The sequence below is a fragment of the Eurosta solidaginis genome, chromosome 5, assembly GCF_040869045.1.
Source record: "Eurosta solidaginis isolate ZX-2024a chromosome 5, ASM4086904v1, whole genome shotgun sequence".
Taxonomy (NCBI): domain Eukaryota; kingdom Metazoa; phylum Arthropoda; class Insecta; order Diptera; family Tephritidae; genus Eurosta; species Eurosta solidaginis.
The window spans coordinates 132,779,074-132,806,758 of NC_090323.1; positions in this window are offsets into that span (position 1 = coordinate 132,779,074).

Here is a 27,685-nt window from a genome sequence, read left to right on the forward strand (position 1 = left end):
GAATACACTGCAGTGATCAGCCAACTTAAACTTGCGGCTTAAATTTTGCTCTTGACAAAAGACCCCCCCCCACCAACCTTTCCATCCAGCTTTGACCCATCCGTGAACAAGTTAACCGGTCCCATGCCCCAGATAATTCCTCTTCCCCAATCCTCTCTCTCTGGAATAACTGGGGTGAAGGTTGTATAGGGAGCTGTTATCGGCATACAGTAGTCCGTTCTGTCCGGGATGAAATCGAAACTGGTAAGAAGGCTAGAGTGTCCGCGGTCAGAAAGTCTATATCTCATATCACGAAGCCTGACCAACGACCTTGCCGCGGCCGCCTTTCCCGCAATATCTACTGGGTATATGTTCAGCATGACGTTCAGTGCCAAGGTAGGCGTTGTTCTGAGAGCGCCACTGATACCGATCAGCGCCGTCCGTTGCACTGACACTAACATTTTGGAGGTGCTCGCCGTGTCCAGTGCTTTCCACCAGACCAGCACCCCATATAGCAGAATCGGTTTGACCACCATCTCATAAAGCCAGTGTACTATTCTTGGCGAGAGTCCCCATCTCTTTCCGATAGCTCCTCTGCAGCAGTACAAGGCAATGGCGGCCTTCCTGGCCCGATCTTCCGCTCTGGGTCTCCAGGACAGTTTCTTGTCCAAAACAATCCCCAAATATTTAACCCTATCAGAAAGTACCAACGGTACCCCTGCAATCGAGGGAGTTCTGAAATCGGGCACCTTATGTCTTCTTGTGAAAAGGACCAATTCCGTTTTTCCCGGGTTGACCGCCAATCCACATGATCCAGCCCACCTAGCCACAGTATCCAGGTAGCCCTGAAGAACATCGCGCAGGGCGCCCAGAAATTTGCCTCTGACTAGGATAGCGAGGTCATCTGCATAGGCAACCACCCGACAACCATTGGCTTCCAGCTCCACAAGAAGCTCGTTGACTACCACAACCCAGAGGAGAGGAGATAGGACACCCCCCTGTGGCGTGCCCCTGCACACCTTCCTCTTAATTATGGCCCCTCCCCACTCCGCTGCGACAATTCTGCCGCATAGAAGTTTGCTAATAAATTCAACCAGAGCCGCCTCGACTCCTAAACCCACCAGAGCTCTTTCGATTGACCCCGGTAAGACATTGTTAAAAGCTCCCTCGATGTCTAGAAAGGCACCCAGAGCATACTCTTTGTGTTCTAGGGACCCCTCTATTTGCTTTACAATCGAATGGAGAGCCGTTTCCGTCGATCTGCCCTTGCAGTACGCATGTTGTGAAGCCAACAGTAACCCCCGAGGTATCCTTTCCCGTAGGTACAGGTCAATCAACCGCTCAAACGTCTTAAGAAGAAACGACGAGAGACTGATTGGCCTGAAATCCTTAGGTGATACATGAGAGCTTCTGCCGGCCTTCGGAATGAAAATAACCCTAACCGTGTGCCAAGACTTCGGGATATAGTTAAGCCTGAGGCAGTTAGTATATATGATGGCCAGCCAGCGGCAGGAAATCCCCAAAGACCTTTGAAGCTGCGCAGGAATGATTCTATCCGGGCCCGGAGACTTATAGGGCTTGAACGACCCTATAGCCCAGGTTATCTGACTTTCCCGTATTGGAATGGCAGGCACTTCTGCATGGCCAACGACCGCCGACCATGCAGGCGAAGATCCCTGCGCAACTCGGACATCGGGAAAATGATTGTCCAGTAAAAGCCTTAGGGACTCCTCGCTACTCATCGACCAGTCCCCACCATCATCTCTCAGATACCCCAGAGGAGCGGGGTTCCTAGAGAGTATTTTTCTAAATCTCGCGGATTCATTGTAGCCTTCTACGTTTTCGCAGAAGCTTCGCCATGCATCTCGCTTGGCTATCCTTATTTCATATTTATAAATCCCCAGACTCACCTTATAGATCTCCCAGTCCGAGGGTAATTTACTCCTCCTGGCTCTGTTGAAGAGCCGCCGACTGGACGCTCTTAGGTCGTCAAGAGAATCCGACCACCAGAGCGGCTTGCCCTTCCCCCTGTAAGTTTTCAATGGGCAGGACAGCTGAAAGGCGCTATTGCTTGCCGAGGTGAAGTTTTCCACCAGAACGTCTATCTCAGATTCGGACAGGCCCGAACTAATGATAGGCACCGCAGGCAGTAGCTCTCCCAGCTTCCTACAATACAAGTCCCAGTTAGTACTTTTAGGGTTCCTAAAAGATATTTTACCGGGACGTTCTTCGTTCACTGAGAACTGAATATATCGGTGATCAGAGAAGGAGTGCTCGTTGAGAACCCTCCATCCAGATATCCGACCTTCCAGTTCTCTACTAACCAGGGTGAGGTCCAGGACCTCCTCCCTTAACGCAGTAATAAAAGTCGGGTCATTCCCCCTATTACATATACAAAGTCCCTCATCTACAATAAAAGTAAATAAAGACTCACCTCTAGTGTTGGTATCCGAGCTTCCCCAAATGCTATGATGGGCATTTGCATCGGTACCGATGATCACGCCAACACCTCTCCGCCTTGCTTCAGCGGTGATTTCACCCAGTATCGCAGGTGGTGGTCCCACTACGTCCCCGTGGGGCATGTACGCTGAGACCACCCACATTTCATTACTTCCTCGCTCGAGGCAGACCGTGGTTACGTCAGCATTGCTGAAATTAGAGAGAATAAAAGCTTTAATCTCTTTTTTAACAAGCACACAGGATCTAGGCCTACTTGCCTCCGCATGCACCAAGGTGTTGAATTTTCCAGTCCTTAATCCAGAAATCTTACTGCCGTTACTACTCAGCCACGGCTCCTGGACAAGGACTATATCCACTCCGCCTTTTTCAAGGCAGAGCAACAAATTTGCGGAAGCCGCCTTAGAGTGCTGAAGATTGATTTGACGGATTTCCATCAAAAGCGCTCTTCTTCCGCACCCCATCCTTGGCGGATTCGTATTAGTATTGTCCATTCTAAAAAAGTCCCCCCTCAAGGCCGCTATCCGGAGCCGATTGTGTAGTCGCCCTTTAACGATCTCGTGGTTATCTATGCTACGCAGGGAGGCCACGCGAGGGTTGACGCATTACCTTATGAGTAATGCGTTCAGAGCCAGACCGGACGCGAAGCGGGAAAATCTTCAACCGCACCTACACCACCAACTTAACGGCGACGGAGCCGGAACGTACCTTGAGGCCCGCCACGGTTTTAACGGGACGTGGGCAGGTGCAGCATTAGCCTACCAGCCATTTTGGTAGGGTTTCACCCCGACCTACTAAAGTGGCAGAATACCGCACCTACCAGCCCAATGTCATCAAGTCAAAATGTAAAGTGAAATCAAAGTCCTTAAACAGTCCAGTTCGTCACCGTTGTGTACCGATCTTGACTCTCCCTCCCCTGAGCTCGGCACAATGACTCAAGGGGTGCGGGTTTTATCGAGTTGTCCTCTCTAGATCCGCCATTATCAGTAGAAGCAGGGGCACCTCGTGCAGGACGTGATAACTAATCACGCGTGACATTCGTCACTATGGCCGGTCTAAGACTGATATCAGTCCCTGATCCAGAGCCTGAAACCACTTATGATATCCAAGCCAAGTATCTTAGCCCCCAAAAACAATTAGCCGGACATCTATAATGTCTTCTTTAGCCTCGGCCTTTGAGCAGTGCTTGCATTCCAGACTACATGGTCTTCGTGACATTGCATCAGCATTTTCATGGGTACTACCTTTTCGATGCTCAATGGAAAAGTCATAGCTTTGTAGTCGCTCGATCCACCGTGCCAATTGTCCTTCCGGATTACGGAACTGCAGAAGCCATTTCAACGCTGCGTTATCTGTTCTGACACGGAATCGCTGGCCGTAGAGGTATTTGTGTAAATGTTTTAATGCACTCTACCAATGCCAACAGCTCTCTCCGTGTAACGCAGTAGTTCCTCTCTGGTTTTCCAATCGAACGGCTGTAGTGTGCAACTACCTTCTCCTGTCCATCGACCAGTTGTGATAAAACGCCTCCTGTAGCATATCCGCTCGCTTCTGTATCTAGAATAAACGTTGCTCCTGGAATCGGTTATGCCAACATTGGGGCAGTGCACAACCGCTCTTTCAATGTTTGGAAAGCTACTTCTTGCTCCTTCTTCCATTCAAAAGCTTTATTTTTTCTTCTAAGCTCGTGGAGACTATGGGCTACGCTGGCAGAATTTGGTACAAATCGGCGGTAATATGTGCACAGGCAGATTCTGTGGTCTTGGCCAATCCTTTACTGCCTCTATCTTTTCATTCGCTGTACAGACACCTTCTGTCGTTACCTTGTGGCCCAAATAATTTTACTTCCTTTTTAAACAGCGTGCACTTTTTGGGACTTAACTTCAGACCAGCGCCAGCTATTCTCTGGAAAACTTCCTCCAAGTTCTTAAGATGTTCATCAAAATTCTTTGCCCAATACGATGATGTTGTCCAGGTACACCAAGCATGTTTTCCAATGTAGTCCTTTCAGTACCTGGTCCATGAGTCTCTCAAAAGAAGCTGGTGCATTACAAAGTCCAAAAGGCATCACTGTAAATTGCCAAAGACCATCACCGACACTGAAGGCTGTTTTCTCTTTATCTTCCTCCATCACCTCAACTTGCCAGTAGCCGCTTTTCAAGTCCAGTGTGGAAAACCATTTCGTACCAGATAGCGAGTCCAGAGTGTCGTCAATTCTTGGCAACGGGTAGCTATCCTTTTTCTTAACGTCATTCAACTTCCGGTAGTCCACGCAAAACCTCATTTTTCCATCCTTCTTCTTTACAAGTACTACCGGTGGACTCCATTGACTAGCTGATGTTTCGATGACGCCGCTGTCACTCATTTCTTGTATGATTTGACTCACAACTTCCCGCTTCGCCAGTGGAACACTACGTGGAGCTTGACGGATCGGCCTCGCATCTCCAGTGTCAATTTGATGTTTCACAACTTTGGTGCGGCCTGGTTTGGAACCATCCTGGTCAAATATGTTCGCGTACTTTGTGAACAGTTGTTTTGCCTTACTCTGATAGGCTTCCTCTAGCCCATGCGTCCATGCCGTGATATCATTTGAAAGATCAGTATTACTAGATGAAACGTGTTCCTGGAGCTGTTCACAGTTAATAACTACTTCGGCCTCTTGGCATCTTCCCAAAATAGCTCCTTTGGTCAAATTGAATGGTGACTTGAACTCATTGAGTACTCTTACCGGTATACGTTCATCTTGTTTTGTCATAGCCAGGGTTTTTCCTACAAGTATGTTCAGTGCTGATTTATGTGCTGCTTCGACAACAACCCACAAATTGTTTGTCCCACAATCTCCATCAACCTTTGCCCAGATGACTGCTTCTGATTTTGGTGGTATTTGCTGACTCTCTTCCACCAGCACTCGTTTACTGCTGTAGCCTCTCTCGTAGCCGAAATTAAGTGGCACATCCATGTTCTTATATCGCATCGTTTTGCTTTGCATATCGATTTTGATGCCTTGGTTGATTAAGAAGTCCACTCCAATTATGATTTCATCAACAATACCTGCCACTATAAAATTGTGTAGTACCGTGACGTTTCCATTGCTACTTCACATTCTACTTCTCCAATTACCTGGGTGTCCTCTCCCGTGGCTGTACGCAATCTTGCTCCAAGCAATGGTCTTATCTTCTTGTTGACTAAATCTGATCGAATGATGGAATGGGATGCACCCGTATCTACAGTCAGTAACCGTTCCTTTCCATCCACATGTCCTCCGACAGTAAGATTGCTTGACCTTCTTCCAATTTGCGAGATAGAGATTATGGGGCATTCAATTGAGGGAGCTAGCTGTCGCCCCTTGCGGCTGACTCTCTTTAGTTTAACGATTGAGGGGACTTGGAGATTTGCTCCCTCAGCTCTGCGTTTACGACCACCCACATTGTTGGAACTGTTAGGGTTGGTGTTGCAATGTCGTGCAATATGACCTGGGTTACCGAACTTGAAACATTTAATAACTCCGGCGTTTTTCTGTTGTGATCCCTTCAGTGCTTCCAAAATTGTGTCTACCCAATCTGGTCTTTCCACTTCCACACGATGAGCTTTGTATGCTGGTTTACTCAATAGCAACGCTGTTTCTTGAGTCAGTGCATAGGATACCGTTTCTGCGAATGTGGGTTTTGGGTTTGCATATGTCACTCGCTTCGTTTCTACGTCCCGTATGCCATTTATAAAACTCTGGATTTTTACCCTCTCGGTGTACTCCACGGGTGCGTCCGCATTTGCCAAATGTGCCAACCTTGCAACAGCCGAAGCAAACTCTTGCAAAGTCTCATTAGCTTTTTGGTAACTGTTTTGCAATTCTATTTGATATATCTGTTTCCTGTGTTCGCTTCCGTAACGTCTCTCGACAGCGGCCATCAGTGCTCCATAGCTGTTCCGTTTGTACTCTGGAATAGTCTGTAAGATTTCGGCAGCTGGTCCTTTCAATGCTACGAAGAGTGCAGCAACTTTATCTTCAGTATTCCAGTTGTTCACTGTTGCTGTCTTCTCAAACTGTAGCTTAAAGACCTGGAAAGGAATAGAACCGACAAAGGATGGTGTTTTTACCTTTGGATTACTCGCTGAAACAGCTGGGCGATTTAGTTGTAGCTGCTCCATACGACCCTTCAAATCATCAACTTCTGCCTGAAATTGAGCGATTTTTGCATCCTGCGCTTCTAGCTTTGATGTTACCCTTGCTTCCTGTGCTTCTAACTGTGAAGACATTTGTGCCACCTGCAATGATAAGCGCTCCTCTTGTTCTTCCATCTTGGATGTTATGCGTGTCTCCTGCGATTCCAGTTGGGATGCCATATTGGATGTAATCTGTGTCGACATTTCTAACATACACGTTTCTTGTGCTTCAGTCTTCGATGTTATGCGTGTCTCCTGCGATTCCAGCTGAGATGACATGTTGGTGGATATTTGCGATGACATTTCTGTTATACGTGCCTCTTGCGCTTCCATCTTGGATGTTACTGTCGCTGTTTGAGCAGTTATTGCAGCCAATATCATGTTCAAGTCTGTGCTGGTAATTGTCTGCGATGTTTCGTTTTTCTCTTCAATTTTTGTTGTTGTCTCGTCCCCATCAGGATAAAAGACATACTCGTCCACATCAATTCCTTCTGATTCCATTGCCTCTCGTAGCCGTGCCTGAAGTTCGAGTTTAACGCCGCTTGTATTCAATCCACGGCTCTCCAACTCCTTCTTTAGTTGCTGGATCTTCAATTCACTGAACTTTGCCATGTCCTCGTTGTCCTCCGGAATTTATTCAACAATTCCTCTTCTGACACCAATTGTAACGAATTTGCTGCAAATCCTCTTATTTTTCCTTTTGCTAGGTTCGTATCGCTAAACTTTCGAATAAATAACTCCAATATTGAATAACGGAAAAATTGCCTTTATTAAAATACTTCACAATAACACTCGAACTGTGCAACGAATAGCTTAATAACCAAACTGATAGCTTAAATGAAACTGACTTTCAAAATAATACTGCTATTGCTCGCTAGATATCGTCTTAGTCGTAACTGCTTGACAACTCAAATCAAACTGAATTCCAGCGCCTCTAAAATTGTCGCCTTTTATACTCTTTGATTTCAACCTTCGCATCTTCTAGGCGCTTCCAGAGTCTACTAGTCCAGTAGCTCTCAAACTTCTCAGCTGTAACTACAATTGCACAATTTTATAGTTGCATACTTATAGGAGTATCTCAGATATATGCATGTGTTAGTGCATTGTCTCTCCGCTGCTCGTATACGTACATGGTACATATATGTAGACGCAGTTATTGTTTCGTTTATGTAGATACATAATGATTGAATTATTGATGTGCATTCACGTCACTGCTTAGCATCGGCTTAGAGACGGCAGCACTCCTTTGTTTTGCTAATATTCGTAACAATATATTTATCCTTAAATTTTTTTGAATGAATTTCCGGTTTTTTGTATACCAAATGGGCTTATGCCACTTTCAAAAAAACATTTTTTCGATATCGTTTTATAGCTAAGTTTCTTTCGGTTGTTTTTTTTTATTCTTTCGGCTGTACTATCATATAAAATCATTTACAATTTTGTACGTGTTAATATGGGCATGAGTGTATAATAATTATATTTATTGAAAACTTAATTCGCTACTAATTTAATATTTTGTTAAACGTTATTAGTTTTTAATACTGTAGGGTTTTCTACTTGAGTTAAATATACTTTATTTTTGTAAATTATTTTTGAATTATTTTATTTTGTTTATTATTTCAAAATGAAAATTTTATTGATATTTATTTTAAAAATTTAAAAATGTAAAGATATTTAATTTAAGTAATAAATAAAGATTTATTAAAATATATAGTTATTACTATATATATTGTAGAGGTCAAACATGTTTCCACAATTTTGAAAAATCTCTAAAGATTTCTTAAGATAAATTTTAGCAACAAAACTCAAGAATATACCTATTAACATGACACGAATCAATAACAATTTCACATCACTCGCAAACTAATAAAGGAATCAACTTTTTATTCCTTATCAATAACTTGGGTATACATTATGCAGAGTACAATTATATATTGAACATATATTCTGCATAATACAAGTTTTTAATTTTTGAGTAATTGTGCACACAAAGTTGCCATCTACTATTATTCAACCTCATTCTAAGTTATTCAATCACATCGTGATAAATAACATTAGTTCGCAAACAACATAACAATAACACAACCAAATATTAATATACATAAAATATTAATACAATAAGTAAACAATAACAACACCTAAAAATAAGCTATCAAGTACATCGAATCATCAAAAGATTGGGTACTTACATCAATACCAACATAAACTTTTAACGCAATTAACACAAAATTAAATTTTTTTTTTTTTCAAACTACAACACAAAATTCTTACAGTAACCAATATACAAATACTATGTTTGCTATGAAAATATCATAAATTATTTGTTATAAATAAGTTAATTTAAATGGGTATTAATTAGTAAATTACATACAGTACCCACAAAAGTCTACGTAAAGCAAAATTTCTTAAAAAATCACTATTTTTGTATTTTTTAAATTTAAATATCTTTTGAACTACTAATCGGATTCAAACAATGTTTACGTCAACAACTAGGTAATTATAAAAGCTTTTATTTCATACGCAAAACTTACATATTTGTATAAAATAATTTCTAGAAAAAGTTGCACACTATTATTTATATTTCTTACGTCGAAAAGTCTACCAAAATATATTATTAAATTATGAAACAAATTATATCCCCCGAAAAAAAAGTGATTTTTTTAAAAAATTTTGCTGTACGTAGACTTTTGTGGAACACCGTATGTTGGCTGAGAGGAAGACCATTATATCTCGGATAAAATCTAGAACGTTTAAAAAATGCAAACATGTATTTAATTAATACACTAGGAAGCATATGTATGCGCACAGGTAGTTTTTTGCAATTTTTATCAACTTTATCCTCAGTAGAATAATTTTAGCTAATTTCCTATACAAGTATGGATCAAGATCTAATAGATTAATTTTAAAATATATCTGAAAAAGTTATGCAAATTTCGCAAAAATTCTACTAATTTTCATGAAAATTTTCAAGTTTTTTCTCAAAATTTTTGGAATTTGTTGGAGGATGCAGTTTTGTAGCCCATTTTATTTTGCTACAATAAGGTGTTAGTCTCAAGTTCGTAAAAAATGTTGCTGATTTTTGGCAATTTTTTTTCATACAAATTTTTAAACGTATTTTTTTTATATGGAAATTAGATAAAATTGCAAAAAACTACCTGTACGCAGACATATGCTGGCGAGTGTACATTTTCATGTAACACGGTGTGCTTGAACCAACTTTAGATACAAGGTCAAAGCACATCCAAAAACATGGCAATATGAGTGCAGCTACAATCACGCGAAGGGGTATATGATTAGAATATAATTTAAAATTAAACCCATCCTGTTAAGCTGGTCTTGATAGCCTGTAAATAAAAATATAAATAAAAACTTGAATTTAGAAAAAATAATATAGTATTTAGGCCCGGTTTTTCAGTTCAAGTTTAAACTCCAGTCAAAGTTGACTAGAGTTTAACCCTGCCACTTTGACTATTTAAATCAAGATAGGCAGCAAAATTTTTTGAAAATGAACAAAGTGACTCTAATAGACTCCAGTCAACTTTGACTGTAGTTTAAAATTCAACTGAAAAACCGGGCACTTTGTATTTGAAATGTACCTTGCAAAATAGTCGCTTATCAAAACAGTTCTCGCAGTTGATTACCGTCGGTTCTAAAGCTGGTTTCAGGTTCCTCTAAAATTTGTGATGGTGATATTTCAATATCTATTGGAGGAAGCGGATCTTTCGCAGATATAGCAATGTTATGAGGAACTGCGCAAGCCGATATAATTTCCATAACGGTGTCCATTGATACTCGAATCCCCATAGAAAAGATTGGAAAACGTCGTTTCCAAACTCCGAAAGTTCGCTCTATGGTGTTCCGAGTACGAATCTGGGACTCGTTATATAACCTTTCTGCCGCAGGTTGTGAATTTAGTAGGGTATATCGACATTGTTTGTAGCCACTCTCCCCAAGGATCATATAGTCTTTAAAATATCCCGTATCCAGTTGGTATTTCAAACGGCTACAGATCAATATATGACTGTCGTGAGCAGATCCTGGCCACCTCGCTACTAAGTTTTGAAAACCTAAGTTTGCATCACACACCGCTTGAATATTGAGTGAAAAATAACCCTTTCTATTGCGGAACATTTCCGCATTGTCACCACCTCGTGATTGCACGCTAACGTGGGTACAGTCAATACCCCCAATAACTCTGGGAAATTTTGCGATTTTATAAAAATCGAATACAGTTTGCTCCATGCCAGCTGGATCACGGAATTTCACCCAATCTTTAAAGAGTGATGCAATAGCATTGGACACTTCTCTTACTACTCTGCATGCCGTGGGTACGCTTACTCCACAAAAGTCGGCCACAGTTATTAAAAAACTTCCTGTTGCATAAAACCTGAGTGTTAGCAAAAGCTTAGTTTTTGGTGTAACATTGGTTCGTTTGAAAAATATATAAATGAAGAGTATTAATTGCTTTTTGTGTTCAGATAAATGAAGTATAACAAAGGTTTCTAGCATAGTATTGCTACCTTGTGGAATAGTTTTTCGAGCCGTAAAATCAAAGGATTTGGAACTATAGGCGTTGGCAACATTTCAAGGCAAAAAATGTTGCCAAGGCAATTACGCCATGAAAAAACAAGTTCAAGACGTGGAAAGGATTGAATAAGATGGGATACGATGATAGGAACATATTTTTCATTCTAGGCACTGAAATTGCGATTTCAAATGGTTTCTAGGCCACTTGCAACATTTTTCACGCGTGGAGACAATACCCAGCTTTACGCTTTGCTTTTTTGTAATGTTATGTTTGCTATTCGTCTGGCTTTGAACTTCAATAGAGCATGGATACAAATGGGCAATGTGAGTTATTCGAGTATAAAATGGGTTAATTAAGCTGGAACTGGCTTCGGCAGTTCGGTTTCAGTGGGGATAACATGGACGTATCTCATAGCTATGTGGCTAAAATTTGCTTTTATAACATTTAAATATTTGATTTAGGTTTACCCCATGATCCCATGCTTTGTTTAAGTTCAGATTTGGATTATTCGTGGAATAAAACCCTTATTGCTATTGCCACTCTGGAGCAAAAGAATATTCAGCAGAAACTGTGGCCTAAAACCAAACCTTGTCATAGGATCATACACAGCAGTCATTAGACCAATACTAACGGAGGCACAGCAACCAAGCAGTTGCTCTGGAGTAGCAAAAGTAAACACTGCTTTTTATAACTTACCTATTAGTGCTGGGCGTAATAGCGCTTTCAATGCGACTTAAAATATCCATGCAGGTGCATTTTGTCAACCGGAACCTTTTCGTGAATTCTTCCACCGTGTACTCTTCAAAATAATCCAAGCGGTTGCGAAAAGTCCTCTTGGCTATAGTTCGCTCACTTGTTTCCTCATATGCTTCTTCCAGTGCATGCACATAAAACGCACGTCGGTTTTCCATAGCAATTTAAATTTTATTTATTTTTTAATTTTCTTTCAAAATAAATTCACTTGACAATCAGCTGTTTTGTGGTTTTCGAGCCGATAAATTTTAAAGGCTGGATTGACTGCCTGTTAAATTTGTCGACGGAATAAACAGAACAAGCACTACAGAAAACAAAATTTCGTTTGAAGAAGAGATAAATTTTAGCACGCAGTCGAGAAAACGGCCCTTAGTAATGTAATGTGCGAAAAAAAGCTATACTCAATATATCTCCACATTGGAACGGGTACATGAAAGAAAAGGGAAGATAAAACAGAGGAAATGGGAAGAAGCACTAGAGGAATTGAGGGGAAGTCGGAAAAGTAAAGAGAACAAGTGAAATATGGAGAGTGAGATTAAAAGTAAGTATAAGGGTACGAGACAAAGCAGTAAAAAGAGGTTAACAGGAAGATTAAGGATAAGGATAAAATTAAGAGTATAAGCGAGAGATATACTTAGATGGGAGTGTTTAAGGCAGTGTTGCAAATTTAGATTTCAACTCAAATATATTGTGCCGAATATAATCATCACTGTGCTATTACTAAATAATCACAACAACAAACCAGTAAAGGTGTCTAAGTTCGGGTGTGACCGAACATTATATACTCAGCGTGAGCTTCAATTGTACATTTCATTTCAGATACATTACTTTTCTACATAACACGTGGCACCGCCCGTTTAAAAAAAAAAATTCTCCCCATTTCCTCTTACAATAAAACTTAATAAGTGATCTATCATTGATTCAAAACTATTTTTTGGTAAGTTATAGCTTATTATTCTAGTCTACGGCCCTTTTAAACGTGTTTTATATCTAATTTGCCGTGGTCTTTAACCGATCCCGTCCATTTTTACTATAAATATTTTCTGCTATAAGGAAAATACGTGTACACAATTTCATTACATGTTAATTTTTCTTCGAGTTACGGCTCTCGAACTGTAGAAAATTTCTTAGTCATAAAAGGGGCTGTGCCACACCCATTTTCAAAAATTTTAGTGTTTTCCAATTTAATGTCATAATTCAATTTAAAGAGTAAAATTCTATTAATACAAAACTCTTTTTTGCTAAGATATAGCTTTTATTTTCGTCTACGACCCTTTTAAAAATCTTTTATATAAAAGTGGGCGTGTTCTTTAACCGGTCTCGCCCATTTTTTCTAGATATAGTTCCTGCTATAGGTAAAATTTGTGTATCCAATTTTATTACGATCCGTTAATTTTTCTTCGAGTTATTGCTCCTGAAACATAGAAAATTGCTTAGTCATACAAGGGACGGTGCCACCCCCATTTTTTCAAATTTGAAGGTTTTCCTATTTATTGTTATAAATCCACTTGGGAAATGAAATACCATTGATATAAAGCTCTTTTTTTGCAAAGATATAGCTTATTTTATTCACCCACGACCCTTTTAAAAATCTTTTATATAAAAGTGGACGTGGTCCTTAACCGATTTCGTTAATTTTTCTTCAAAGCATTCCTTATAGTATTAATAATATTTGTAAAATTGATTTTATCACAAGTGGGCGGTGCCACGCCAATTTAAAAAAAATTTTCAAATTTTTATCAAGAGGCTAAATGTCAGTCCACGTGTCAAATTTCAACATTCTAGTTGCATTATTTACTAAATAATGAGGTTTTTTGTGTTTTCCAAAATTTTATACATATATATAAAAAGTGGGCGTGGTTATCATCCGATTTCGCTCATTTTCAATACCATTCTATTCTGGTCCAGGTAAGCTCGTGTACCAAATTTGGTGAAGATATCTCAATATTTACTCAAGTTATCGTGTTAACGGGCAGCCGAACGGATGGACGGATATGGCTCAATCAAATTTTTTTCTTTATGTGACAGCTATAAAATGGCTGACGTGGTCGCTCTGGCTTTCTTTCACGAATAATAAAATGAAGCATACATACATGATAGGAAAAAAAGTAGGAGGTAAAGAAAGAAAGATAAGTATGACAGAGCTCCCACCAAGCAGTGTCGTTACATAAAGTTGCCACTCAGAGTCAAAGGTACAAGTGTTAACACATTTAAAGGTCTAGGCGAAGATATGCTAAAGCGATCAAAAACATGTTGAAGCTTAAGAAAAAACGTCAATTTTTTGCTCAAAACATGAGTAAATTGTTTTCTTTTTTTTGTGAATTTTGTTGGTTTGTTGATCTTTTTTTGTGGCTTCCGCTAACTGAATATCGAAATCATCTCAAATCACAAAAGTTCTCTGTAATGAAAAATTTCAAGACTTGAGATTGAATTACAGAACTCAGCTGTAAATGAACTTTACGATAGAAGCTTTCGGCTGAGTATATTATGTTCGATTACATATGTACATATTAAACGGTACAGATGTGACTGTGATATTTACGCTGACCTAAAAGTTATTGGCCCGTAATCATAGTCGCTGACTAAAATACTCTTAAGTTAAAATCTTGCCTAAATTAAAAATGGGATTTAAAATTTTGGGAAGCCTTTTTTCACTTCCAACTTCCATTTAAGTTCATCGCGTTTAAATAGCAAATTGTTTAATTTCTCCCAACTTTTGACAGCAGACCACCAACTTAAAACCTATTTTAAAAATTAAAATGGCGCTCACGTCCTTTTAAATTTAAAATAATTTTTTAGAGATAAAATAGTGTTTAAGTGGACTACAATAGGCTGAAAATGATATTTAATTTAGAACCATTTTTAAACCAATAAAACTCTATTTTATTTCGACTATGACTACGGGCCATTAAGTATTTATTCAAAAGATAGTGCAATAACACTTAGCCTTATTATTAACTTCAGGAAAAATACAAAATATGGTGCCAAATATGGTTTGGGTAAAGCTTTAGGGCATTGTGTTCTATCGATAAAGGCCAATGTTTATGATCGTTTTTTATAAAAGAGCTTTAAAACCAAAAGGGATTTGTACTAACCATATGACAGTAATTAGAAAAGAGTTTTTTCTTCGTGACATTTATGGACATTCTTCAGATTGCAAGTAGTCATTTTCATGTTTTATAGATGAGGCTGGCATTGTGGTCAAGCCTTGAAATTTTTTTCACAATATAAAAAATTTTGTGTTGTTGCCCTACCTTCAAGTTTCAAACAATATTCATATGCGTACATACATACATAGTATGTACATATGTGTATACTTCGTAACCATATTTACGTATTTTCTCCATTTTATTCTATTATTGATGTATTGCGTTTATCGCATAGATTTTATTAATGGCATTTTTACCTATGTAAACAATTTCCACCGCATAAATGATAATAAAACGTAACAACTAAATATATATATGTATTTTAAGTAATAAAATAAAAAGGTTTAAATTTTATCTTCTTTAATGCATAGAAAAACATCAAAGAAATTTGTTTAGATTGTTCCTTCGACCCTTATCCGTTGGCAATCGATTTACGTGCTTTAAGTTCATCATCATTGCCTTTTATCAGTTAACCAAAATTGGCCACTTAAATGCGGATGGTTCAAAAATATGTTGATGGGTATCAACCCACAAACCATCGAAATAAGTTTATTTACATTTTACGACTTGACGTACAAATATTGCTTACAGCTCTCACCCTTATGAACCTTTCACATGCCTTAGCAGTTTGCATCCATTAAAAATTGTTGAAGGGAATGAAAACTAGTTAAGTATAATGATATTGAAATACCTAAAGTGAATGATATGCTTAAAGCACGTTATAATGGCCAATAATTTTCAATATCCTAATATTTATTGTAGACCAATTGAGCATTCAATTAGTCCCAAATGTAAGCTCACGCGTTGGAAAAATTTTTAAGCTTCTGTACTTAGAAAATATAGTTACAAAAATGAGGAAAACACTTCCTAACAAATATTCTTTGAATTGAGGAAAGAGTAAGAACTTCAATCTTGGGTTTAAGTTAGGCTCCTAGAAGTCCCCTTTTAAAATTAGAAGTTTCTAGTTTTACCGCCTTATCATATCAAAACTATGAGCACCCCTCCAACTGTTTTTCAATGACAGCATAAGTGTCATTTTTAAAATACTTGATATTCTTCTGATAAAATTTGCAAAATCATTTACAATTACATATTCGCTAAAATCAATGGATGCTGGAGACTGTTTACTCTCCAAGCGGATATGCCAAATGGTTTTTGGTCTACAAATTTTACGTATTTTCTCCTATAATATCCAGATAAATTTGTGGGATGAAAAAAAAATGAGGTTGTCTATTAAAACAAAAATAGATAAAGGGAGGTCCTACAAGGACTTCATTTTTTTAGAGGGAGGATTTAACAACTACAATTGCCAAACACTAATCGAGTCTCTACCAGATATTGGACTAACTCGGCCACTTGTGCAATTAGAGACGCTTTTTCTTAGGAACCTTCCAATGAAGTTTGGAAGGCTCCTCAAAAGCTGTACGATACGCAAACAGAGGTACCCACCAAACAGTTGTATTCCGTATGCACATTGAACCTTAATTTTTAGTCCTGTCATAGATTACGCCGAAGTCACGGCGTTAACACCGACCGGAAAACAAAGACGAGCTACTGTAAGCGGTACATGTCTTGATGGAATATCTATGGAGGTTGTAATGCTAACTGGTAAAAACTTTTCAAGGCTTTTTTAGCACATGTTCCCAATTCCTTCCAAGCGAAAATTTTAACAGGCACTGTAGCTAATTTTCATTCCAATACTCCATCTGTCCACTGTGTAAGGTGGTCACTGCAAGAAAAACAAAGCCCTTTAAAGCAACGTCTCGCGACAGCAAAGGACATGAGGAAAACTGTCTTATATACAGAAGTAATAAGCGAAGAAAGTGCATGTCACCAAGGAAATCATGCTCCTTATCACATTGTTCGTCAAAGTGCCTTTTCCCCAGCCAGAAAGAATGTCATGCTGTAAGCAATAACACAGACTTTCTATTCGGGATGTCTGCTAGATATTTTGAGGAATTGAAATGCAAGGTCGAAGATAGGTGAAAATATCAGACGAAAAAGGCAGGATACGTTTTAAGACTGATCTCTGGAATGCTGCGGACGATAGTCTCACATGCCACGAATATGCATCACTTAAATCTGAAAAATAGTATAATTTTTGAATAATTAAATAAAAACTAAAAATACACCAAATTTTATTTATTGTATTCACTAATTTAGTTCTAATTCTTGTTTGACAACAAATAAAAAAAAATATTTTAATGCATTAGCCATCGAAATATACACAAGCAATTTTAACACCAGTGGTATTTTCGATTTGCTTGCGAAACAAAAACAAAAGTTTTATTACTAACTGTAACTTGTCAGTATTAAGTATTGGATATTCTGGCTTTTTCTTTTCTGTAAAAAATGTTACCCTCATGCTACATTTTTAAATCCCAACTTTTGAACCAAGTCACCTGGTGTCCAGGTGTTTTTGTAGGTAATGGTTCTCCTTTTCTAATAAATATTTGGTGAAAATAGCACACAAACTTGCGAGAGAGCTGTGAAGAAACCACAGGCGACATTGTTTTCAAAAAGGAAAATGCCTATACTGCGACCTTCTTAACTATTATTAGCTGTAAAAATTTAATACCATAGAGTGATTTGTATCTATTTGAGATTGATTAGTAGAGCAAATTTTCAACTTTTTACATTTCAACTCAACCTTCTTTGGTATTTTGTGAGATAAAGAGTTTCTTTACTTACAATATCTAGGTTTTGAGATAAGTTTGATATCTCAAATTCCGTTATTCCTATATTTTTTGAATAGTTTATCCCCAAAAGTGGATACCTTTTTCTGACATCACCGGTGGCTGATTTCGTTGCTTATTAGTGTCACAGTGAATTTTTCGCAATTTTTATACTCAGCTGAGTAAGGCTCACAGAGTCGATTAACTTTGTTGACATAACGCTAAATTAATCGTGATAAATATAGGATTCACATATCAAAATGGTCAGGATGAAGAAAATTCTGTGAGAATCATTACTAGAGTAAATTTTGAGATATCTTGTTTAAGTTTCGTATGGGGATTCCTTGGCACTCATCTCCTAACACTATTTAATATGAGCGAAATCGGATGATAACCACGCCCATTTTATATATATATATGTATATATACTAGCAGACCCGTCAGACGTTGTTCTGCCCTAAATTTGGTTTATCTGCATACATTTTAATAAGCGTTTTCCGTCTAGCCCTGCCCTCCCCCCCTCTTCACTTTTTCTTAATCCTTTTATTCTCTCCTCCCTCCGTCTTTTTGCTTCATCTATCTCTATCTTCGTCTCACTCTATCTCTTTGTCAGTCTCCTTCCCTCTTTTCTCTTCTCTGAAGTTTTTCCCAATCTTCTTCATCCCTTATAGCCAATCCCAGAGGGTGGTATGTGTTTTGTTCCAATCCCATTCCGAGTCCCAGTCCCACTCCGCGTCTCAGTCCTAGTCCTAGTCCTTATCCCAGTCCCAGCCCGTCTCTGGTCTACTTCCCGGAAAAAAATGATCGTAAATACTAATATAAGCAAATTTATATACCAAATTTCAGGCAAATCGAATAGGACATATATAAATAGGTTTGTGGGTATTATTAATTCATGTCTTTATTTCGGCTTCGCATGCATATTTATCAGTTTTGCCAGGTTGATGCGACTAAATCGAATATCACAATGAAAATTACTTTAAAGCTCTCAGCAACAGCTTTCATTTGATATCCATAATACAGACACATTTTAGGGGTATCCCCGTCCAGGTTTTGGCCTATATCTCGAGACCCTAGTCACCCAGGGGTATAAGGATTACTGTGTACTAAAGCACACATCAACAGCTGCAATTTGATACCCATAATGTAAAAACACATTCTAGTGTTTGCCTGATCCATGTTTTGGCCTATATCTCGAGACCCTAGTCACCCAGGGGTATAAGGATTACTGTGTACTAAAGCACACATCAACAGCTGCAATTTGATACCCATAATGTAAAAACACATTCTAGTGTTTGCCTGATCCATGTTTTGGCCTATATCTCGAGACCCTAATCACAAATACATAGGTATGAAAATTATCAGTTCCTAAAGTATTCATCAACAACTTTCATTTGTTATCCATGTTGTATTAACACTTTCTAGGGGTACCCGGGTCCACGTTTTGGCCTCAATCTCGTGACCCTAGTCACCAATAGGTATGAAAACTACCCTGTACTAAAGCAGTCATCAACAGCTTTCATTTGTTATCCATATTGTATAAAATCATTCTAGGAGCACCAGCGTTCACGTTTTGGCCTATATCTCAAGACCCTAGTCACCCAGGGGTATAAAGATTACTCTGTACCAAAGCACACATCAGCAGCTTCAATTTGATACCCATAATGTAAAAACACATTCTAGTGTTAGCCTGATCCACGTATGACCTATATCTCGAGACCCTAATCACAAATACATAGGTATGAAAATTATCAGTTCCTAAAGTATTCATCAACAACTTTCATTTGTTATCCATGTTGTATTAACACTTTCTAGGGGTACCCGGGTCCACGTTTTGGCCTCAATCTCAAGACCCTAGTCACCAATAGGTATGAAAACTACCCTGTACTAAAGCAGTCATCAACAGCTTTCATTTGTTATCCATATTCTATAAACACATTCTAGGGATACCCGCGTCCACGTTTTGGCCTATATCTCGAGACCCTAGTCACCCACGGGTACAAAAAATACCCCGTATTAAAATTCTCATAAACAGCTTCCATTTGATACCCATATTAGACAAACATATCCCAGGATTACCCAAGTCCATGTTTTGATCTCAAACTTTAGCCAGAACGGGATAAGAAGTATCCTATGTCTGTCTCCTGGTTTTAAGCTACCCCTCCACTAATTTTCAGCCAAATCTGTTCATCCTTTGTTGAGTTATAAATAGTGTAACTAACACCACTTTCTTTTATATATACATCACATTAGAAACTTCAGAAATAACAGCATTTCTCCACTATTTATTGGATGTTATTATACATATAAACCTTCCTCTTCAATCACTCTATCTACTAAAAAAAAAGCGCATGAAAATCCGTTGCGTAGTTTTAAAGGTTTGAGCATTCAAAGGGACATGGGACAGAAAAAGCGACTTTATTTTCTAATATGTAGTGATAATGATACATGCAAAAATACCAAAAAATAAAACTTTTTTGAAGAATTTTAAGGAAATGTTTAATATTTTTAACGAAAGATTATTTTTCAATAGATGTATGCATTCTTAACCATTTATGTTGCATTAACAATTAGCCATTTATGTTACATATGTATGTACATACCTATGTCAATCTGATATGATATGAAAATACATACATATGTACATTCATACGTGCCTATAAACCTACGCCCGAATTTAAATAATGCAGCGAATGCTATGTACATATGTACGTATGTGTCGCATCATACCTAACTCAAAAGCAATTAGCGCGAACAGTTGACACCGAACAATCACACACACGAATTTTTTAGTAAAAATGTTACTTTTGTTTAAAAAATTTGGCTGATATAAGAAAGGAATCAAGTATTTTGTTTGATGCAGATCGAAGGTAAATATTTCAAAGTTTTACTGAAAAGTCGAATTTTTGAAATCCATCCATCCGTTTATGAGTTACAGCTGTGTAAACAAAAATTTTTTGATTTTTTACTACATTTTGGCAATTTGCCACGCCCCTATAATATATATCTTCAAATGATATTAACTGTTCCATCTCACGTAGCTAAGCTTTCAAATGCAAAAAACCGTTTTAAAATCGGAGCATTCTGTGTGAAGTTATGTGCATACATGTCATTTAGCGACTTTATTTTATAAGATTTACTAGCAGACCCATCAGACGTTGTTCTGCCCTAAATTTGTCTATCTCCATACATTTTAATAAGCTTTTTCCGTCTAACTCTTCCCATTCTTCTTCATCCCTTATTGCCAGGCAAATCGAATAGGACGTATGTAAATAGTTATGTGGTTATTATTAATTCATGTCTTTATTTCGGCTTCGCATGCACATTTATAAGCTTTGCCAGGTTAATGCAACTAAATCGAGTATCACAATGAAAATACCTTTAAAGCTCTCAAGCAACAACTTTCATTTGATATCCATATTACACACACATTCTAGGGGTATCCGGGTCTAGGTTTTGCCCATATCTTGAGACCCTAGTCACCCAGCGGTATAAAAATTACTCTGTACTAAAACAGCTTCAATTTGATACCCATAATGTAAAAACACATCCTAGTTTTACCCTGATGCACTTTATGGCCTATATCTCGAGTCCCTTCACAAATAGGTATGAAAACTACCCTGTACTAAAGCACTCATCAACAGCTTTCATTTGTTATCCATATTGTATAAACACTTTCTAGGGGTACCTGGATCCACGTTTTTGCCTCAATCTCGAGACCCTAGTCACCAATAGGTATGAAACTACCCTGTACTAAAGCACTCATCAACCGCTTTCATTCGTTATCCATATCCTATAAACACATTCTAGGGGTACCCGCGGCCACGTTTTCGCTTATATCTCGAGACCCTAGTTACCCGCGGGTACGAAAAATACCCCGTATCAAAGTACTCATAAACAGCTTACATTCGATACCCATATTGTACAAACATATCCCAGGATTACGTCCACGTTTTGATCTCAAGACCCTACCCAGAACGGGATAAAAATTAGCCTATGTCGTTCTCCTGGTACTAAGCTACCCCTCTACCAATTTTCAGCCAAATATGTTCATCCCTTACTTCCTCTTCAATCACTCTTTATCTATTAAAAAAAAAGCGCATCAAAATCCGTTGCGTATTTTTAAAGGTTTAAGCATTCAAAGGGACATAGGGACAGAAAAAGCGACTTTGTTTTATACTATGTAGTGATGTACATCCATACATACCTATAAAATCAACGCAGCGAATGCTATATATGTACGTAAGTATGTGTCGCATGAAGCCTCACTCAAAAGCAATTAGCGCGGACAGTTCACAGCGAACAAACACACATACGCATTATTTGATAAAAATGTTACTTTTGTTTAAACAATTTGGCCGATATAAGAAAGGAATTAAGTATTTTTTTGATGCAGATCGAAGGTAATTATTTCAAAGTTTTACTGAAAAGTAGAATTTTTTAAATCCATCCATCCGTTTATGAGTTATAGCTCTGTAAATAAAAATTTTATGATTTTTTACTACATTTTGGCAATTTGCCACACCCCTATAATATATACCTTCAAATTATATTAACTGTACCATCTCACATAGCTAAGCTTTCGAATGCAAAAAAACGTTTTAAAATCGGAGCATTCTGTGTGAAGTTATGTGCATACATGGCATTTAGCGACTTTATTTTATAAGATTTATAGACAGATTATAGATAGATAGATAGATAGATGTGTACGAGCAGACCCGGCAGACGTTGCTCTGCCCTAAATTTGCTCTATCTGCATACATTTCAATAAGCTTTTTCCGTCTAACTCTGGCCACACCCCTCTACACTTTTTCCTAATCTTTGGATTCACTCCTCCCTCCGTATTTTTCGCTTCATCTATCTCCATCTTCGTCTCATTCTATCTATTTCTCATTCTCCTTCTCTCTCTTCTCTTCTCTCAAGTTTTTCTCATTCTTCTTCATATCCTATTGCCAGTCCCAGAGGGTGATACCACCCTCCAGTTCCAGTCCCATTCCGTGTCTCAGTCCCAGTCCCACTCCGAGTCTCAGTCTCAGTCCCAGTCCTAGTCCTAATCGCAGTCCCAGTCCGTCTCTGGCCTACTTCCCGGAAAAAAGCATAAATACTAATATAGGCAATTTTATATACCAATTTTCAGGCAAATCGAACAGGACGTATGTAAATAGGTATGTGCGTATTATTAATTCATGTCTTTATTTCGGCTTCGCATGCATATTTATCAGTTTTGCCAGGTTGATGCGACTAAATCGAATATCACAATGAAAATTAATTTAAAGCTCTCAGCAACAGCTTTCATTTGATATCCATATTACAGACACATTTTAGGGGTATCCGGGTCCAGGTTTTGGCCTATATCTCGAGACCCTAGTCACCCAGGGGTATAAAGATTACTCTGTACTAAACCACACATCAGCAGCTTCAATTTGATACCCATAATGTAAAAACACATCCTAGTGTTAGCCTGATCCACGCTTTGGCCTATATCTCGAGACCCTAATCACAAACCAACTTAAAACCAATTTTAAAAGGTTAAAACCCACGCTCATGTCAATTTAAATTTAATATAATTTTTAGGGGATAAAATAGTGTTGAAGTTGACTATTACAGACTTAAAATGATGCTTAATTTATATTCATGTTTAAACCAATAAAACTCCATTTTAATTCGACTATGACTACGGGCCAAAATCTCTAAACTCCCAAAAAATTGTATAGGTGCGCACTTATGTATGTGCTTATATATTTCAAAAATGAGTTGAAACATCAGCATAATAGCGACATAAGAACTTAGTGTCGAGTTATCAATGGGCGCTTTCAGCAAACACAACTGCTATCAATCATTGAGTGATAACTTTCTAAACCCACTGTGGAATAGTCTTTAACCACTCAATGCTTTGGATTTTACGCCAAGTTACTCAGCAAACATTTTTTTCGCTACATTCACTCAACGTGTTTATTCGGCTGTCTGGTAGTTCTTTAACATTTTGAAGTGCGAGTTATGAATACAATTTTTCCTCTTGTTATTGGAGTGAAATGTGAAAAATAATTTACCGAGTCCTTTTCCTATAACCTTAGGAATAACTATTTCATTTGGCAGTTGGCTTAACTTGCCGTTCATTAAATAAAATTTCTATAACATAATTGACGGAAACATGTTTGCAACGTTTCAAAAAAAAAGCGCCCAAAAATGGCGGCATTATTTTGAAACTTATCTTCAATTAAGGACCTTGTTTTATATTGGTACCAGAACATTTACAGTGGTGCTGGTATATCAATTAATGCATCATAAGTAAAATTATAAAAATAAATTTCATTAATAGATAGATCGAAGTCAAATCTAATTATATACATACATATTTTCTTTTTATACTCCGCGTGCTTTGAACACAGAGTACATAAACCGAGATATACATACATATATTGACTTCAATATATAAAAATGCTCAGGATGAAAAAAGGAATTGATTTAGCCATGTCCGCCTGTCTCTTCGTCTATTTGTGCACACGATAACTTGAGTAAATATTGAGATAAATAAATGTAAGGTACGATAACTTCTGAAGAAATTTTAGGCCGAGCTTCTCTTCTAATTTGCGTCGTGCTCCTTTTAATTTGTCCTACAAATTGGCTGGACGGGGCCTACTTGTTTTATGCCGATTCCGAACGGCATCTGCAAGGCAGATGACTTTTTACTGAGAGCTTTTCAGAGCGGAAATACACTCGGAGTGCTTGCCAAACCGAGGGGCGACCCCGCTTAGAAAAATTTTCTTCTAATTGAAAAAATGTGTTTCTAAAATTTTGATGTTGCTTTGCACGGGGCATGAACCCAGGATCTTCGGGCTTGGAATATCTTATTGAAATTTGGTATATGGGTTCCTTGGCACTCACCCCCCCCCCCCCCCTCTCTATTTAAAATGAGTGAAATCAGATGACAACCATGCCCAGTTTTTATATACATACATATATAACATTTTGAAAAACACAAAAACCTGATTATTTAGTAAATAAGACACCTAGAATATTGAAATGTCATGTGTGGACTGATATTGAGATTCTTGATAAAAAATATGAAAAAATTTTGAAAATGGTAGTGTGATAAATCAGTTTTATAAATATTATTAATCATAAATCAAAAAGCAATACGTCTATCAAACTAAATTCGGCGAAATTGCCTTTACTGTAAGGAATGCTTCCAAGAAAAATTTACGAAATCGGGTAAGGACCACGCTGATTTGCATATAAAACATTGTGAGAAGGGTCGTGGACGAATTAAATAAGCTATATCTTTACAAAAAAGAGCTTTATATCAATGCCATTTCTTTTCCCAAGTGGAATTATAATAAGAAATGTTACTAAGCAATTTTCTATGTTTCGGGAGCCATAACCAGAAGAAAAATTTATATCGTAATAAAATTGGGAACACATAAGTTCTGTATAGCAGGAAATATTTCTAGTAAAATGGGCGGTCGGTTAAGGACCACCCTCACTTTTATATAGGATTAGAAAAGTAATTTATCTGAAATAAACTGTACAATCGAAACTCACGCTGAGTATATAATGTTCGCTTACACCCGAACTTAGACACCCTTACTTTTTACATATTATATTGTTGAAATTGAGTTTATATACTCAATTAGTAACATAAAATGTATTAAATCTATGCCGCCGTCTTTATTTCATGTATGCCAAACGTAAGTCGTTCGGCTAGTTTTCTTCGATTTCTCAATTCTAAATACGTGATTAACGAATAAACGGGGCGTTATAGTAGCCCTTTTCTTATTCTTTGAGATAGTGGCATTACTTTCAGAGGAGAAACGCATAAGTTTAAAAAATTTTAGCACAAACCTTTCACGGAATACTTTCTGAGTAGGTACTTCAAGTTCCTTTTCTATCCAAAGTCATAAAGATTATTTTGATTCAAATTGAATCCATTTATCATTAATGAGGTTCCATAAAACTGGAGGCAGTATGGAGCAAATGCTGTAAAAACCTTCAATCAAACTTAACATATCAAACCTTATCTGTAAATGAGTTTACATACCTGTTTTTTTCTCTTAAAGTAAGGTGCTGATTTAACATTTCAATTGGGTAGAAATAGCAATTTATACAAGCTCAATATTCTTATTATTGGATTTGCAGTGTCCTACCCAAATACAATGACAAAATAAGTTGAAAATTGTTATTCTAAATTTTGCAAGTGGCTGTTTTGTTTCATATTTGTCATAAAATGCTAGAAACTTGTTCAAAATAATGTGGCGAATCTTCACATCACTAAATAAATGCACAACAACAAAAACATTAAAGCAAGCTACATAAACACATTAATCACCATTTACATACAAGGCAACGAAGAGATAACTCACACACATATGTAATCATCAGCCGAAGTAGTATTCACATATACACACGCATATGGCTATGTGAGAGGCTATAAACTACAAATACACACGCATATAGCTGGTAACCACGTAGGAGATTCCAGAAGAAGAAACGTTTAGACATTTGGAGAAATATGCGGACAAGGCAACAGATAATATAAAAGCAGCACAAGCTTAGTAGTCAGTAATCAGTTTGATTTAAACACGCTTCCAGTTGCGAAGTGAAGTTTAATTGTGAAGTATAAGTGTTATTGTGAAGTACTTTCAAAGTAGTCTAATAAAGACCATTTTGCATTATTGAATATTGGAGTTATTTATTGAACAGTTTAGCGATTCAAACGTTAGCAGAAGGTTTGGAATAAGCGGAATTACCCTAAATTCGTTACAATATATATACCCAACAATAAGATTTTGAGTTCTTTGAAATTGTTAGGAAATTATTCAATAATGAAGTTTGTCCTACCCGTGAAAAATATTATTTCATGGCTCTTGAATCTGAGTCAAAGCCCTAGAAAGTAAATCTTAGAAATTCAAATCTATTTAGCTCATTAAATGATTTCATGACGTGAACCATATTTTGATACTTTGTAATACCTTATTTAATTTTGATTTGAACATGTACCACCACTTGTATCTTAGATTATAGCAATAAAATCATCTAAAAAAATAATTTTGCCTAAAAGTAATTTAACAAAACAAGATTCTTCCATATATTCGCAGTATTTTAGCAATATATAACTTCACTGGTGGATAGAGTTTACTTTGTGCCTCTCCCTGTGACAATTATAAACCTTATTAAAGTCATCAAATATCGTTCGTTTTTTTCATAACAGTAATAATTGAATGTTAAGTGTGTTGACCTATCTATCACAACCAGAAATTCCCAGGTGGTTTTATCAGAATGCTGCAACGAAGATGAAATATTGCTACAATTGTTCCTCCCGTCAGTACAAATCAGTACACATTTATGAATAATCAGGGCATTTGCGTACTGAATTGAGAATTGAAAAAATTCAGTGTAGATAGTGAAAATTCAGTACTGCACTCCCTAACGGCGTAACCGGTAACATTCGCCGCTTGCAAATTGCTTCGAATTAATGGATATAATACAATATATATGTGAAAGAAATTGTTTATGAAAAACTGCTAGTTTAGTCCTTTCAAATGAGTATGTGGTCAAAATTTTTACATCGTACCTATGTGGGTAGGTGGTAACATCTTGGTTCCGCTAGGGGTCTAGTAAGTTAGTTTATGAATGGAATATCAACGACAATACAACGAAGTACGTGTTATCATCAAGGTGTCACTTTTGGGGAGCCATAATTTCGAAATAGTAAAAGACTTTGTTTATTTGGGAGCCAGCATAACCACAAACAACATTAGCTTGGAAATCTAGCGAAGAATAACTCGTGCCAATAAATGTTACTTTGGGCAGGGTAGGTAATGCAAAAGTAAAGTCCTCTTTTGGCAAACAAAATCATATGGGCCACGTCGGCGAGTACCGAAGAAGATTTAATGAGCTGTACGAGCTTTATGGAGACATCAACATGGTCTAGCGAATTAAAACGCAGCGGCTACGGAGGCTAGGTCATGTTGTACGAATGGAAA